The 16,488-nt window shown below is 43.9% G+C and overlaps 1 protein-coding gene across 2 annotated transcripts in view; it reads left to right on the plus strand.

Annotated features, from left to right (window-relative positions):
* Nucleotides 1–16,488, plus strand: part of SLC22A18 (solute carrier family 22 member 18) — a 144,599-nt gene that overhangs the window by 82,832 nt on the left and 45,279 nt on the right. The gene's annotated exons all lie outside the window — the stretch shown is intronic.

A 16,488-nucleotide genomic window follows, 5' to 3' on the forward strand; every position in this document is an offset into this window, starting at 1 on the left:
TATTCAAGGCAAATAATAATAATGACAATAAATATATTGACTGTGTGAATGCACAGAGACAGAACTTTCAAGTCCCCTCACATCACCTCAGATGCACTGCTTTTCAATGGAGTTGGTTCACATATTCAGATGGAGGGTCATCTACTTTGACCCTCCAGATGGAGAAGAGCCTGCGCTAGATGCATATGCGGTCAGAGTTCTAGATCTACACACACAGAACAGACTCTCCATTTCAGACCTTCTCCCTAGGGTGTGGACAGTGGGGGAAGAGGCTGGCAGGGCTAGCAAGGACACAGTGAGAGGAGTGGGGCCATCAAATGTGACAAAGCTGTTCCCCTTGTGCAGGTTTTATCACGTGAGGGGAGAATGCCTGAAAAGGGCTTCTTATCAGCCCTAAATCGGCCATCTATTTATTCCCAAAGGATTGCATTTTCTCATGCAATGCGCTGTGTACTCTCTTTGCAATGCTGGGTGCGTAGGGGGTTGTTGTTGTTGACTGGGTGTGTGTGTTCTGAATATTTATGGTACATTGCTAACATAAACATTTTGTTAGCATGAATCCCAAGAACCAGTTCTGCTTGCCCAAGGAAGTTTTGAACTTGTGTTTCTCCAACAGCAGACTCCTATGTCCCATTGCTAAGGGGAGATCCCAAACACAGCTTTGTAATATTTCATGGGTGTTTGCTGTTCACAGAGGGGGGAAAGAGGTCAACTATCCTGGGTGCATGCAAGTCCTGAGGCATAATTAAAGTGTCACTCTCCAGGGCCCAGCCCATGAGTTCTAAAAACTTTTTTTCCTTGGCTGAGATATTAAGATTGTTTTTATCATGAGACTTTTAATCTTAGTTCGCTAAGACGCAGGGCTTTCAAAAACAATTATGAAATTTATCAGAACAGCCTTCAAGCTAAGTCTGTATGTGAACAGTCTAAACTTTAGACTCTAAAGATATCTGATGCAGACACTGTAATAATTGTAATTGTTTGCTTCTGCTGAATTCATTTACAGCACACAAATTTTTTTGGCTGTGGACTGCATGGCTCCATTTTGCTTCTAGTACATTGTACTGAAGGTTGTCAGAAAGATTGTGAAGGTTAACAAGTCAGTCAATTTCACATGCATGTAATTATTGGATGAGTGCTAACTAATAGAAGTGCTTTAACATATTATCTTCTTTACTATATAAATTCCAGACATGAGGATCATGTACTGTAGCTTTTGTTTGAGCAAGCCTTTCCTGAGAAAATGAGAACAAAGGTTGATCTCAGGGTAGAGACTGCTTTTGTCTGGTGGACTGGATCAAAAAGTGCCCAGCCCTCTGCAAGCCACTTTTGGACAGAACAGGTTCACCCATCTGCCAATCACCTAACATTATGTGACTTCAGGTGGATCTGAGCCCTCCAGACAACATCAAGACTTATTTATATAAAATGATTTATAAACCGCATCATATTTAAAAAAAACTCCAAATGGGGCACAATCTAACAAACAAACAATATATCATTAAAACAAAACAAAAACGCAGCCTAAAAGCATATAAGAGCAAAAAAAACAGAAATGCATAGGACTCAGACATGTAAATCAGGGTCCAGTCTTATGGGTCAGAGAAAGCTTGGGCAAAAAGATGAATCTTCACAAGATGTCTGAAGCTACTGATGGTTGCTGCTTCACATATGGCTGAGAGAAGGGCATTGCATAGTACAGAGGCAATAGCAGAAAATGCCCATTTTGGGGTGACTACCCTATAATATTCTGTAACAGTAGACTTTTCCAAGATGATCTAAGCGGTCTTACAGGTCTATACAAGGGCAGTGGTCTTTCAGATAACCTGGTGCCACATTGTTCAGGACTTTATATGTTAACAAGAAGACCTTGGATATGGCTCAGCAGCTGATCGGCAGCCAGTGCATTTTTCTCAGCACTGGCATAATATGTGCATATCTAGGTGCTCCACTCAACAACCTGGCCACAGCGTTCCACACCAGCTGCAGCTTCCAGATCAGTCCCAAGGAAAACCACACATAGAGCACATGACAGTAGTCTAGTCATCAGGTTATCACTGCATGATTCACAGTGGCTAATCACAGCACCAAATGCAAGCCCCCCTTCCAAAGAATCAATCAGGAGCACACTCTAAGCCAGCCTTTCCCAACCAGTGTGCCTCCAGATGCTGTTGGACCACAACTCCCATCAGCCTCAGCCAGCATTGCCAATGGCCAGGAAAGATGGGAATTGTGGTTCAACAACATCTGGAGGCACACTGGTTGGGAAAGGCTGCTCTAAGCTGTACACTCTCAATTCTTCATACTCAGTGGGACTTGCATTTGGTGCTGTTTAAATTCGGTGCTGGGTGCAAGCTCACCATGATTGGTTCCACATGGGAACTTCTGACTGGTAGCTCCCCAGCAAAACTGATCCCTCCCAAAATAGTGGGACTTGCATTCAGCACTCAGTTGAAACAACACCAAATTCAAGCCACACTGCAAAGGAATGATCAGGAGTGCATTTTAAGGCTCTGGATTATTCCTTTGCAACACTGACTTTACTTGCCCCACATCTGATATCAGGTGAGTGATAAGTGGGCATGGTTGGGGAGCAGGGGAAATGGCCTCATAGGCTGGAGTTTCCCCATGCCTGGCCTACCCTACTCCAGCATTCTGCTCTCACAGTAGCCAAAGCAGATGCCTATGGGAAAGCCCACAAGCCTATATAGCTCTGATTGCTTATATACTATGCAGCAAAAGATGCGACTGTGTATGCGTATTATTTTGTTATCCAGCAAATGTCAGCCTGTTGGCTTACTTAGTTTTAAAGACCCTGGGCATCATCAGTGAAAACTCTTCCCCAAGCTCTTTGAAATATACAAACCCCCGAATTGTTGTTGTTGTTTTTTTAAGTTTGGGAAGGGATGGAAAGGTGGCTGATCTTATATCTGAAATGAAGGACGCAAATCTATCAGTATCCTGTTTGCTTTAAATCTCTCTCTCTCCCTCCCTCTCTGTGTATGTTCAGAACAGAATAGCTTGCTTGTATGAAAATGCAAACAGACACACCCTCATTGTGTTTCTGAAACAATTACGCATCTGCTTCAATGGGAAGAAAACACCATTTGTTCATATTTATTTATTTATTTATGTATGTATGTATGTATGTATGTATGTATGTATTTATTTATTTATTTATTTATTTCCATTTCTATACCGCCCTTAGCCTATGGCTCTCTGGGCGGTTCACAGCAAGGAATAAAATACAATACAGTAAAATAAAAATCAGGTAAAATCACTAAAAACATACAGCTTGAGCATGTAACACTTGGTATAAAATTAACTTAATAATAAACGTTAGACATTAAAATGCCTGGGAGAATAAAAAGGTTTTAACCTGGCGCCGAAAAGATAGAAGAGTAGGCGCCAGGCGCACCTCATCAGGAAAACTGTTCCATAATTCGGGGGCCACCACTGAAAAGGCCCTGGATCTAGTAACAGTCCTCCGAGCTTCCCTATGGGACGGGACTCGGAGGAGGGCCTTAGATGTTGAACGTAGTGAGCGGGTAGGTTCATAGTGGGAGAGGCGTTCCGCAAGGTATTGTGGTCCTGCACCGTGTAGGGCTTTATAAGTCAAAACTAGCACTTTGAATCTAGCCCGGAAACAGATAGGTAGCCAGTGCAAACGCGCCAGAACAGGTGTTATATGTGCGGACCGTCTGGTCCTCGTCAACAGTCTGGCTGCTGCGTTTTGCACTAGCTGTAGTTTCCGAATTGTCTTCAAAGGCAGCCCCACGTAGAGTGCATTGCAATAGTCCAATCTTGAGGTTACCAGAGCATCGACGACTGAGGCAAGGTCATCACTATCCAGATAGGGGCGTAGCTGGGCTACCAACCGAAGCTGGTAGAACGCATTCCGTGCCACCGAGGCCACCTGAGCCTCAAGCGACAGGAATGGATCGAAAAGGACCCCCAAGCTACGAACCTGTTCCTTCAGGGGGAGTGTAACCCCATCCAGAACAGGTTGAACATCCACCACCTGGGTCGAGAAGGCGCCCACCAACAGCGTCTCAGTCTTGTCAGGATTGAGCTTCAGTTTGTTAGCTCTCTCTCATCCAGTCCATTATCGCGGCTAGGCAACGGTTCAGCACGTTAACAGCCTCACCTGAAGAAGATGAAAAGGAGAAATAGAGTTGCATGTCATCAGCATACTGGTGACAATGCACTCCAAAGCTCCTGATGACTGCTCCCAGCGGCTTCATATAGATGTTAAAGAGCATAGGGGACAAGACCGATCCCTGTGGGACTCCACAATGGAGAGTCCAGGGCATCGAGTAATGTTCCCCAAGCCCTACCTTCTGGAGACGACCCACCAAGTAGGAGCGGAGCCACCGCCAGGCGGTACCTCCAACTCCCAATTCCGTGAGTCTCTCCAGAAGGATACCATGGTTGATGGTATCAAAAGCAGCTGAGAGGTCAAGCAGAATCAACAGGGTTACACTCCCCCTGTCACTCTCCCGACATAGGTCATCATACAGGGCGACCAAGGCTGTTTCAGTGCCGAACCCGGGCCTAAAACCTGATTGAAATGGATCAAGATAATCGGTTTCATCCAAGAGTACCTGGAGCTGGTTGGCAACCACACGCTCTAGAACCTTGCCCAAAAATGGGATGTTCGCAACCGGTCTATAGTTGTTCAAATTATCTGGGTCTAAGGAAGGTTTCTTCAGGAGTGGTCTCACCACCGCCTCTTTCAGACAGTAGGGGACCACTCCCTCTCTCAAGGAGGCATTTATCACTTCCCTGGCCCAGCCGGCAGTTCCAACCCTGGCAGCTTTCACTAGCCAAGAGGGGCAAGGATCCAGTACGGAAGTGGTTGCACGCACCAGTCCAAGTATCTTGTCAATGTCCTCAAGCTGTACCAACTGAAATTCATCCAATAAGTGAGGACAAGACCGTGCTCCGGATACCTCATTAAGTTCAACTGCCATAATATTGGAGTCTAAGTCCCGGCGGATGCATGAGATTTTATCTTGGAAGTGTCCAGCAAACTCATTACAGCGGGTTTGAGATGGTTCTAAGATATCCGGAGGGCTAGGATGAAGAAGCCCTCGGACAACTTTAAAAACCTCCGCTGGGCGGTTGAGAGATGATTTAATAGTGGCAGCAAGATATCGCTTTTTTGCTGCCCTCACCGCTTCTGTATACTCATAGCACACATTCCACATTAAGAACAAGACTGCAAGGGGTACATATCTGGAGGAAGGGTTTTTATGCTCCTGTGGAAGAAATCCAAAGCCATTGCCTCTTTATCAGAGTTGTTTTTGTTCCTCAAAGAAACAATCTTCTACAGCAGGGGTAGCTAGCCTGCTGGATGCATGTGGGCCCCCAGAGCTTTTAGCCACTTCTTCTCTGTTCATCTTCCTTTCCATCTAAGCAGGTCACCCTTTCATTCTCATGCCATTTTAATTTTGTGGTCATGAGAAGCTTATTTGCCCATTTAAAGCACTGAATGTGTTTGCAAGCATTTTGTTTTATCAGCACCTCCTTCAGTCTTGAAAAAGGCTCACCATTTCCTAAAGGAAGGAACTGTGGACAAATTATGTCAAGTTATTGAACAGTGATTCCCAACCTTGATGAGTACAGGACCCTTTTGTAAACAAAAACAAAAAAACATGACGCCCCTCCCCCCCCCAACAGTAATTGTAATTTTAATCTGTTTTTTAAAAAATTGTGTGTGGCAAAATCACATCTCCAAATATCCCTTTCCATAAAGAGCACCCTACAGACAGGGATGTGTTGCTTTCTTTTCTTAATGCAAACGTGCAGTCAAATTGATATCCCCACCACAGTCTGAAGATATACAGTCCTGTCTCCCAGCATCAATGGGTTACAATGTTGGACTAAGATCCAGGTTCAAATCCCCACCCAGCCATGAAGCCCACTGGGTGATCTTGGACCAGACACAGTCTCATAGCCTGACCTTTCTCACAGGGCTGGTGAAAGGATAAAATGGAAAGGGGGGGACCATGTACACTACCTTGAGCAACTTGGAGAAAGGTGGGATATAAATGCAATAATAAATAAATAAATAAATATTTCTGCTGCAATGCCAGGACCCCAGCCTCAGCCAACCTGCTGAGCTTCCCCCTCCCCCTAGAATAATCAAGAAGCAGCAATGTGGTGGTGATGGGGATGCTAGATTGTGCACTACAGACAACAAGGTGGATGGATTAAAGAGGGTGATTAGTGCTTTTAGGCTTTGGGATGATAATCAGAACTGATGACTTGATTAGCTTGCATTTAGGGAATGAGACCGGAGCAGAAGACAGATCAGTGCATGCACACACACAAACACACCTGCCTCTCCTGCAAGCAACTGCCTTCATGCATGCATTCAGGCACATGGGAGGGGGAAAGTCCTCAATTGCCATAGTGTCTTGGAGAGAGAGATGGGGGGTAGACTGTAGGTGGAAGAAAGGGGCAACACTGGCACACTTAGCCTCATAGATGGGGGCGAGCAATTCCTGGGCTTTCTCATTGTTCCTTGGCTCCGTCTGGACCAAAGGTGAGATCTGGGCAGCCTTGCAAATAAGAATAATTCTTAAAAGGAGGTGGCAGCGTAGCAGGAGCCAAGAAAGGCAGGCCGGCCGACTGCCAGGAAGGAAAGGGGAAAGCAGCCTTTCTTCTTTTTACTTCACAAAAAGCCCTCTCCTCTTGTTCTGAGCAAAGGCAGCAGTGGCAGCGGCAGTGGGAGGAGACGGGAGTTGGCAAAAGTAATCCCCTCTTCTTCCTGGTAGCTCCATCCTCAGCCTCCTTAGGTGTCTGCCATGTGTTTTATAGGCCTTGGCGTGCCTGAAAGACACATTGCCACTTCAGTAACAGTCCTCTCTCATTTGGAGCAAGGGGGAAGTGTCGTCCGCAGTGGCAGTGAGGAGCAGACAGTGTTCAGGGAGTGAATACTTTAATAATAATAATAATAATAATAATAATAATAATAATAATAATAATAATAGACTTCTTCACTATTTGCGCCTCCCCGGATTACATCATGGCCCCCTTGGGGGTCATGGCCCCCAAGTTGGGAACCACTGATATAGAACACTCGCATATTACATGCACATACTGTGGAACCAACGTGGCTTTAGTGGTTGGTGTGGTCTGGTGATTTGTTCAGGACTGGGAACCACATCAGAAAAATGAGCTCCAGCTGCCACTTATTTCCACAGTTGGTTGCATGTAATTATAATTTTCATGCCATTTCCCTGGTTATGGCAAATGCCAGAAGGGAAGTGATGAGCACATTCCACTTATCTATAGGGCTAGAAAAATAGATGCTGGGATTCTTTGTCAGTGAATTGCCCAAATGACACATGAAGCCAGAGGTCTGTATGTTGCCCATGCTTAGTGTGTATACCTCTTCTATATCCATGAACATAATATCATCTAACAAATGTATAGCCTCCTTTCTCCCTTGACTAGGCTGCAACATGGAGTTTATCACTTGTGCTCCTGGATTCCTCTCAGTTTCATCTAAATGATAGTAAATACAAAGTCCAATCCATAGGTCAGGGTGCCTGCCAGAATATGGGATAATAAATATACACCCCTCCAACCAGGAGGAGCCCAGATCCCATGGCTAGGAGTTGCAGCATTTGCCTCACTTTGTTCATAAGAGTGTAAGAAGAGCCTGCTGGATCAGGCACAAAGTGCATGTAGTTCAGCATCCTGTTTGTACAGTGGCCAACCAGATGCCTGTGGGAAATCACCTGCAGAACCTGCACACAACAATGCTCTCCCCACCTGTGATTTCTAGTGACTGCCTCCAACAGTGGAGCAGAACATAGCCATAATAGCTAGTAGCCATTGATAGCCTTATCCTCCATGAAGGATTCGTACTTCTCTCCATTCTTAGAAAAATATGAAGTTGCTTTGTGGCAAATCAGACTGTTGGTTCATCTAGTTCAGTATTGTCAACAATGGGTGTCAGGCAGGAATCTTTCCTAGCTGTACCTGGAGTCATCAGGGATTGAACCTGCGATCTACTGCATGCAGTTCATGTCCTCTACACTTGGGCTACGAGCCTTCCTCTATCCATTCTTTATTTCACTGATCTAGACTAGAGGTTCAATTTGCAAATTGTTGCTGTGTCATGCTGTCATTGCCAGTGTCTGTGTGCATTGCTGATCGGATGCATGCTATCATATGCATCGTGACGCTCATCCACACCTTGTTGAGCTAACGAGAGGTGTCTTGGTGCAAGTATATCTAATGTCACCAGTGGTTTTGTGAGTCTAGTTGCTCAGGATTACAGATGGATTATGGCCTGCTTAGTGGGCTGGGCTGGAGATTTTCTTTATTTTGTTTTATTTGGATAGCCTACCTTTATTCTCATCCGTGACTGTGTTATTTTTTATTCATATAATATTTGGCAAGGTTTGTGGGGCTTGATCATAAAGTGAAACAGATGAATGGGTGAGAAGAGACAAAATCTGGTGCCATGAATACGATTAAAGAAAAACAATAAGAGGTTTGTGGAACACATTGTTTTTCTTTAAAAGGATAATTTCAAAAAAAGTTCTGACTTGAAGCTGACATTCAGAATATGGAATATGACCAAAGCTGGAATTGCTCAAGGCGTGCAATTAAATGACAGTGGTGTAGGCAGTCTGGTGGAAGGAATCCAGCAGCTGAGTCTAATAAGGAAATTGTTCAGCTATCATGATATGTAATTATTATTGGCCGTGCCAATATACATCTAGGAGGAAGCGTCTTATAGCAAAAGAAGATTAGGTAATAAACCGTAGACCTGGTTTCTATGGAAATGGATTAGCCTTATCATGCACAGTATATTTAAAAGGCACTTTTCAGATTAATGATAGAAGTCTACTTAGGACCCACCTAGCCATGACATAACATTGCTAATTGCCTTTTATGTGCAGGTTTTTAAAGATAGAATCAGTGGGAAGAGGGAGGGCTGATAATTATCAGGATCATAGCAAGCATGGAAAGGGAAATTTAACCCTTTCCTCCCCTGCTGTGATCCAAAAGAAAATCCCTCCCCTGAAGGTGCAATTTGCTTTGGGAGGAATTTCCCATAGGCACCAGCTTCAGAGGGGGGATTTTCTTCAGGATCACAGCAGAGGGGGAATGCACTAAATTCCCCCTCCACATCTACTGCATTCCTAATAATTATCACCTGCCCACAATCTGATTCTATCTGCATTTTTTTAAAAACTGCATATTAAATGCAAAGATGCATTTAACACCACACTTAGTCTGGCCTTTAGACAAGGCTACTGTGCATGACATAAAAAACGCTCTAGTCACATTTGCCTCCCTTAATTCACTCAAAAGTGTGCCATATCCAATTTATGTGCCACACTTTAGACAATGTTGCTTATTCATAGAGAAACTTTGGTAAAATAATCTAAAGGGATCTTTCTGCACAATCCCTATTGTGTGCTATAAATATTTATTAAAGTCTGATTGTTGCTTGTGGTCTGCAGAACTTCCCTTGAGGCTGCAAATATAATGAACGGATATTGAGGGCACATCTACAGTACACACATATGTGGGATTTAGGTCTGGCATTATCACACTGAATCCTTGTGCAATGCCTGCCCTGGCTCCCTTCACATTTTTCTCCAGCACTCAGCACTGAGCAACTAGGCGGTCACAATTTTATTTTTTTACCATGCTCCCAAACGTAGGGTCACTCTGGGGCACTGGGACACTGTGGGGAAATTAAAATGTGGATCGGAAGAGTATTGAAACATGATCATGTAAACCAAGCTGTGGTCATATTTTACAGTGGCCACAGGTTGAATAACTTGTATTTTGTATTCTGTACACATTCCTGCATGTGTTTACATGCTCATGTTTCAATAATCGCTTCTGTTTTATTGTTCCTTGGGTTCCTGTGACTTTGTCTTTTTGTTACTTTTGAAGACCCACTCCTTTGTTATTTTGGAAGGGTATAGCCATCAGATGAGCCCACGCTGGTATAGAAGCGGGCCCACCAGAGATCTCTACGTTGCGGGGCCCAGAACACAAGTTCTGATCCTGATTTTATTAACTGTCATGCCTTCTCCAAGGAATCCTGAGAACTGTAGCTTGGAGAATATGCTGATCATTCTTTATTAGAGATTGCCTAGTGCAGGAGTTGCCAACACGGCACACCATGGGGGCCAGTGTGCCCACCAGTATTTCCCATGGCACTCACAAAATATCTCAATAAATATCCCCTCAAAATTCCACAGTGTATTACAGATTGCTTGCTCTTCTTTCTCAGTTCCTGTTTGCACTGGCTCAGCCTCTCCTACCTTGAACACCTCCCCTTAAACATTTCATTGGATGACAAGACTAGCCACCCACCCTCCCTTCTGTTCTGAACAAAGGAGAGGTACAAAGAGCTTCTCTCTCTGAACGAGCAAGACAGTGGCTTTTCTTCCATTGGTAGGGGGGCTGATAGGAAGTGCATGTCTGTCACCAGTCCACAGGATTTTGTGGTCCTGTCTCTTTTTCTATTGTTTTAGATGCGCCAGCCGTTTTATGTTATGCCATGCTCTCTTGGCAGCCAATTTGTGTTATAGCATGCCCCCACAACAGCCATTTTGAGTCTGACACCCAGAGCACTTTCTCAAAATTCTGAATGTGTCCGTTGACCTCAAAAGGTTGTTGACCCCGGTGCAATCTCTAGTATTCCTAGGGAGTGTGGATATCTCTTAAATCAGTATAAATCTACAGTGTAGATATACCTTGAATTGTCTGAACACAGAAATTTATTATTTATTGGTTACATTTATACTGTGTCATTCTATAAAAAAAATTGCCAAGGCAGTGCCCACTGCAATATATTTGTTCTTAAGGGAATTTCAAGACTTTTCCAGGACAGCATTCATTGCTGTTGTAATTGATTGATTGATTGATTGATTGATTGATTGATTGATTGATTGATTGATTAAACTTGTATACCGCCCCATAGCTGAAGCTCTCTGGGCGGTTTACAATAACTAAAAACAAATACAATTTAAAATACATCTTTTAAAAACAATTTAAAACACAATTTAAAATTTTAAAACAATATAAAACACATGCTAAAATGCCTGGGAGAAGAGGAAAGTCTTGACCTGACGTCGAAAAGATAACAGTGTTGGTGCCAGGCGCACCTCGTCAGAGAAATCATTCCATAATGCAGTACCTCCCACTCCCAACTCAGCCAGTCTGCCCAGAAGGATACCATGGCTGATGGTATCGAAAGCCGCTGAGAGATCAAGGAGAATCAACAGAGTCACACTCCCCCTGTCTCTCTCCTGAGAAAGGTCATCATACAGGGCGACCAAGGCTGTTTCTGTGCCAAAACCAGGCCTAAAACCCGGCTGAAATGGATCCAGATAATTGGTCTCATCCAAGAGTGTCTGGAGCTGGCCCGCAACCACTCGTTCATGGACCTTGCCCAGGAATGGAACATTTGCTACCAGCCTATAGTTATCAAGATTTTCTGGGTCCAGGGAGGGTTTCTTCAGGAGTGGTCTCATTACTGCCTCTTTCAGGCAGCCAGAGACCACCCCCTCTCACAGGGAGGCATTAATCACCTCCCTGACCCAGCAGGCTGTTCCATCCCTGCTAGCTTTTATTAGCCAAGAAGGGCAAGGATCCAGCACAGAAGTGGTGGCACGAACCTGTCCAAGCACCTTGTCAACGTCCTCAAGCTGCACCAACTGAAACTCATCAAAGAAATTGGAACAAGGCTGTGCTCTGGATACCTCACTTGATTCACCTGCTATAACACTGGAGTCCAAGTCCTGGTGGATGCTAGAGATTTTATCCTGGAAGTGCCTAGCAAATTCATTACAGCGGGCCTCAGATGGTTCTACCATGTCCCTGGGGCCAGAGTGTAATAGCCCCTGGACAATTTTGAAGAGCTCCGCTGGGCAGCAGATTGATTTGATAGCGGCAGCAAAATATTGGTTTTTTGCTGCCCTTACTGCCCCTAAATACAGCTTATTAAGTTTATCTATTACACAGAAGCTGCTAACTTTCAGGGACTAAGAGACAAAGATGTGACAATGTATTTATATAGAATTGCAGTCCAAACGCTCCAAATCTTTTATCTAGGCCCTGCGAGCCTGCCTGTAGCATCCTGAACATGCAGTACATGAAATCTAAGCTAAATCTGAATTTTTGCCAAGTGGCTGACAGAAAATGCACTGGGCTCCCACCCTCAAGACTAGCACAATCCCTCTCCAGTTCACAACCAGAACCTAGGGTTTTGTTTCTGCTCAAGTTGGAGAAAAGGTTCTCTGGAATCTCCAAATAATCTGGATGGTTTCTCCCTTTGTCTGGTGAAGATCATGTACAGTCAGACCTATGGGATTTAATTGCATGCAAAAAAGCCTCTTCCTGCCCTTCACCAGAGTTCCTCTTCTCACGAGGAGACCACTGGGATCTTCTGGGGAGTCCAGAGAGGAATTTACTCTGTTTCCTACCCACCACCCATCCTTGGGCTCTGCTGCTGTCCAGCGCCCAGCCTTGGTGGGTTTACTCGTTGCAAGGGGTCTTCATATGCTTTACCAAATTACTTTTCACCTCCACCAAAATTATTCCTTAATAAGGTTTCTTATTTTTCTTTCTTTCTTTCAGGATGCTGTATTCTCCTATTACACCATTAGCCCCATTTTAATAAATAAACAAGAGCATAACTCATAGTGTTCCACCATTTAAAACAGTGAAGCTCCCCCTCACCTGTGCAGAAAGGGGACAGATATTGTCACAGTTATTCCCCCTCTTTCCCAACATCTGGATGCAATTTAAACTTATGGGAAAGCTAAAGCCTCAAGCAGAACTAAGCATTTATTTTAAATCCGCAACTGGGCAAAATGAAAAATGAGATTTGACCCTGAGGCTTAATTAAATATGAGGCGATCCTCTGTTTCCTTGCCAATGCCATAGAGCCTTGGTTTCCAGCAAAGCATCTGGAAGGAACAAGCTATGACTGGATGTTTCAGAGAGCAAGGGAGGTTCTCTGTGTACTCTCATTAAGTCCCTCTACTTTTTTGTCTGAACATCAAACATAATTCTAAGTTGAAGGAGCAAATCCACAAAGCACTGTGGCTGCTACATGACCTCCATGCATTTATTTTATACTTTGTTGATTCAAAAATATTTCATCCAAAACAGTGTGCAACAATAAAAACTTAAATTATGTAAAATCAATATTAAAAAAAAAACACCAAAAGAAGAAAACCAATCTGAATCCTCCATAACATAATCCACTCCAGCCTCAATTCAGCAAACTGGACCAAAATTACTCCAAGGAAGGCCAATTGAAGCAAATAGGTCTTTAAGACCTTTCAAACCCCTGAAGTATAAAAGCCCATCACAGATCTATGGGGAAGGAGTTCCAAAGTCATGGGGCGACCATGGAGAAGGCCCTCTGTCAGGTGGCTACCTGCCTCACAGACCTATGGGGTAGACATGACAGGAGGGCTTCTTGATTGAGATCTCAGTGTGTGAACAGGATGGTACAGATACAGGCAGTCCAACAAATATCGGATCCAAACCATCTGAGCATTAAAGGTTAAAACTAGCGATTTAAATTGGGTCCAGAAATGCACCGGAAGCCAGTGCAGCTGTACAACAGAGGTGTTGCTGAAGCTCAATGAGTTTTGCACCCTGACATTTTAGTTGTAAACATGTAAACCATCTGGGTCACTGTTCTTGCAAGCACATGGAACTGTATATAGTTGACTTTGCCATTTCAGTGAAACAATCTTCAACTGTTGGGGAAGCCCTAGTTCTGGGTTTCCTGGAAGCATTGAGATGGGGTTTGGACTACATGGCATGCAAGGACACCTCCAGGAGTTGTATGATTCTATGAAATGCTGCAAAAGAGTTAACTCTGAGTTCTTGTGAAAAAAGCACACCGCCTTGTCTCAGCTAACCATGTGGTGAATGTAAACTGAATGTTGCTTGGCTTTGATCCATTTTCTAGTTGCAGGGTATCAACATCCTAAAATTGGACTGAACAGCTGTGCTTGTTCTTTCCATGATCTTGCTAGGGCAGGGTTTTTATCTGGCTAGGACAAGAAGCTTTGCTGAATACACACATGTATGTGTGCATTAGGTACGAAGATCGCTGCATGGTGCCAATCTGCGTGCAGTGCGATAGTCCATCGTTTCTTTACCGGTCCATCCTTTTTTTGTTTCCTATTTCTCTGGTGCTTGCTGATTTGATCTGCTGCGTGTGTTTTTGGGTGATTCGATCCGCAGGGTTGTTTTTTTTGGGGGGGGGGGTTGCCAAAATTACATAATTGTTTTCATAGATACTTAAGTAAGTGACAGTTTTCCACGTAGTTTTTTGGTGGCAGAGAAAAACATTGCATAATTTTTAGGTTGCTTTACGATCTGGTTTAAGCAATGCATTCCTGGTTTATTTAAATCGTTTAAAAACTCTCACACTTAGACAGGGCACCAGGAGCTGCGCCAGTGATTGAACATCAACAAGAGTCTCATGAGGGGCAGAAGCCGCAGCGCCCCACCGCACCTCACAGACACTGTCTGTCACTGTCAGTCACACAGTGACACACACACACGCACATTTAGCACAGAGAGAGAGAGAGAGAGAGAGAGAGAGACCTTGGTTAGCTCAGGACAGTAGCAACGAAAGAGGGGCAGAGGCAGGGTGAGGTGGGTAGCATGGGTCAGTCTCATCATAATGTTTCCCATGCAAGAGATTCAGAATGCTCTGAGATAACTTGTTTGAAAAACATGACATTGCAGGATGATTTGACAATTAACAATGAAGACATATATAGCCATTTTTTTTTGCATTATATTGCGATAATATATTTTTCATAATATATAATGGACAAATGGAAATCCTGTGGTTGACACAACATTTTACTTATGAAAAAAATTACATAAAATAGGGGGAGGATTTGGGGGGGGAAAGTCTTCCTGATTGCAGGCGTGGCTGCAAAATCCATGCCAAATACAGACGCGGCCCGCCACAAGAGATCAGTGCAGCTCCGAAGGGATAGTGAACTAGCAAATTCAGTCAGGATCCAGAATCAGGTTCAATTTTGTCGGCTGTTCTCCCCCATCCCTAGTGTGCATGTCAACACCAGTTTATTTGTTTTTAGTTCAGTCAGCACTGTGGGTGGGGGAATGCTTTTTGTAAAGCCACATTTTAGTCTTGGTAGTGGTTTTCCTTGGTTATAGCGATCTTCTCTTGTATGCCAGGAAAGAGATTCCTCATCAAGCTGTCCTTTAAAGCCAGGTTCAAAACCAAATGGATGATGGCTGTTGATGTCACTTGCCATCTGTGCTACTGATTTTGACAGAGAGCAATGCTGACTGCTTGTACCCTCCTTCATGGGCCTGGCAAGAGGACAATCACCCAACCTCTTCAGCAGTTCTGGTGTCTGAGCTGTGCTTTGTCAAACAGTACTGTACAAATTCTGCTGATGTTGTTAATTTTACTACAAGTAAGTGAAACTGAAGCTGAAAGTTGATTTCTTCAGTTTTGGTCTTTGAACCTCTCCAACATGTAGGCTATTGCATGTCCTTCCAGTTTTTATGAATACCTTATATGGAGGTGTGCATCTATATCTGTGTGAAAACTGATAGGCAATTATCTATTAATAAGTGCATTGAAGGTACCTCCCAAGGCTGGCTTCCTTCCCAAAAGGAGATTAAAGTTTATCACCACTGTGTATTTTTCTACTTTCAGATCTGAAAAGATCAGCTGGATTTATAGCACAGTAGCCATTGTTAATGGCGCATGAAGGGAAGAAAGACAGATTTCACTGTTTGAATGTATTTGCTGGGAGTTTCCAATTAAATATTTCCACTGCAGGTTTCAGAGGCTTATCTGTCTTTGAAAGAGGACAAAGACAGAGTTGTTTCACCTGCGGCTTGTGTACATAGCCATGGGCGGCTCTTGTTATGTCACTTGCAAACTATTTCCTTCCTCTTTTGTGTATTGATGACAGAACAGATTCCTGTTAAGGTAAACGGAGACTTCTGTTTGCACACTACTTCAAAGGAGGTCATGTTTCAAAGGCAAGCACAATATGGGGGAGAAGAGGTCCAGGCAGCCCACTGTGCATGGAACATTAGCACTTTTCCGGTTAGAAGCCTGAAAATTGGAGGTGGGCTAGATGCCTAGACCAAAAATACTTCAGCCAAGTCTCCACAAATCCAGTTTTGGAAGCAAAATTGTCATATGCTGCAGACAGAAATATAGGAAGCTGCCATCTAGTTCAATATTGTCTATGCCAGAGGTAGGCAAATTGTGGCCCTGCAGATGCAATCATCCCTGGCCAACAATGGTCAGGAATAAGAGGAGTTGTAGTCCTACAACATCTTGAGAGCCAGAGGTTCCCTACCCCTGATCTACATTGTCTGGTTGCAGCTGTTCAGGATTTCAGACGGGTTTTTCCCCCAGCCCTGTCTAAAGATGTTGTTGGGGATTGAGCCTGGAATCATTTGCAGGCACTC

Source organism: Rhineura floridana, chromosome 2 (genome assembly GCF_030035675.1).
Source record: "Rhineura floridana isolate rRhiFlo1 chromosome 2, rRhiFlo1.hap2, whole genome shotgun sequence".
Classification (NCBI taxonomy): domain Eukaryota; kingdom Metazoa; phylum Chordata; class Lepidosauria; order Squamata; family Rhineuridae; genus Rhineura; species Rhineura floridana.